The 249-nt window shown below is 36.5% G+C and overlaps 1 protein-coding gene across 1 annotated transcript in view; it reads right to left on the bottom strand.

The window, feature by feature from the left end:
- The window catches only part of BASP1 (brain abundant, membrane attached signal protein 1), a 51,806-nt gene that overhangs the window by 51,049 nt on the left and 508 nt on the right, over window positions 1-249 (bottom strand). The gene's annotated exons all lie outside the window — the stretch shown is intronic.

The raw sequence follows: 249 nt of genomic DNA, 5'->3' as shown, positions 1-249 counted from the left end.
CTTTAGAAAACCATTTTTTTAAAAATAATTTATTTATTTATTTATTTTTAAAAATATATAAATCTTATTCTTTTCTTTAAGCAGCCTCCCTTCGCAAAACACACTCAAAGGCGGCAAAAAAAAGAAATGGGGCATAAACCACTATTTTCCCCACCACACCCATCCTTTACTCCCCCCCCTCAACCTTCCCCATCCTCCTCCCAGAAAAGCGTTATATCGGGCATTTATATTTCACGGAGTAGCCTCCTT

Source organism: Calidris pugnax, unplaced genomic scaffold, assembly GCF_001431845.1.
Source record: "Calidris pugnax isolate Ruff unplaced genomic scaffold, ASM143184v1 scaffold8, whole genome shotgun sequence".
NCBI lineage: Eukaryota > Metazoa > Chordata > Aves > Charadriiformes > Scolopacidae > Calidris > Calidris pugnax.
Note: the sequence above shows the minus strand (reverse complement) of the source record. Positions and strands in the feature narration are given on the sequence as shown.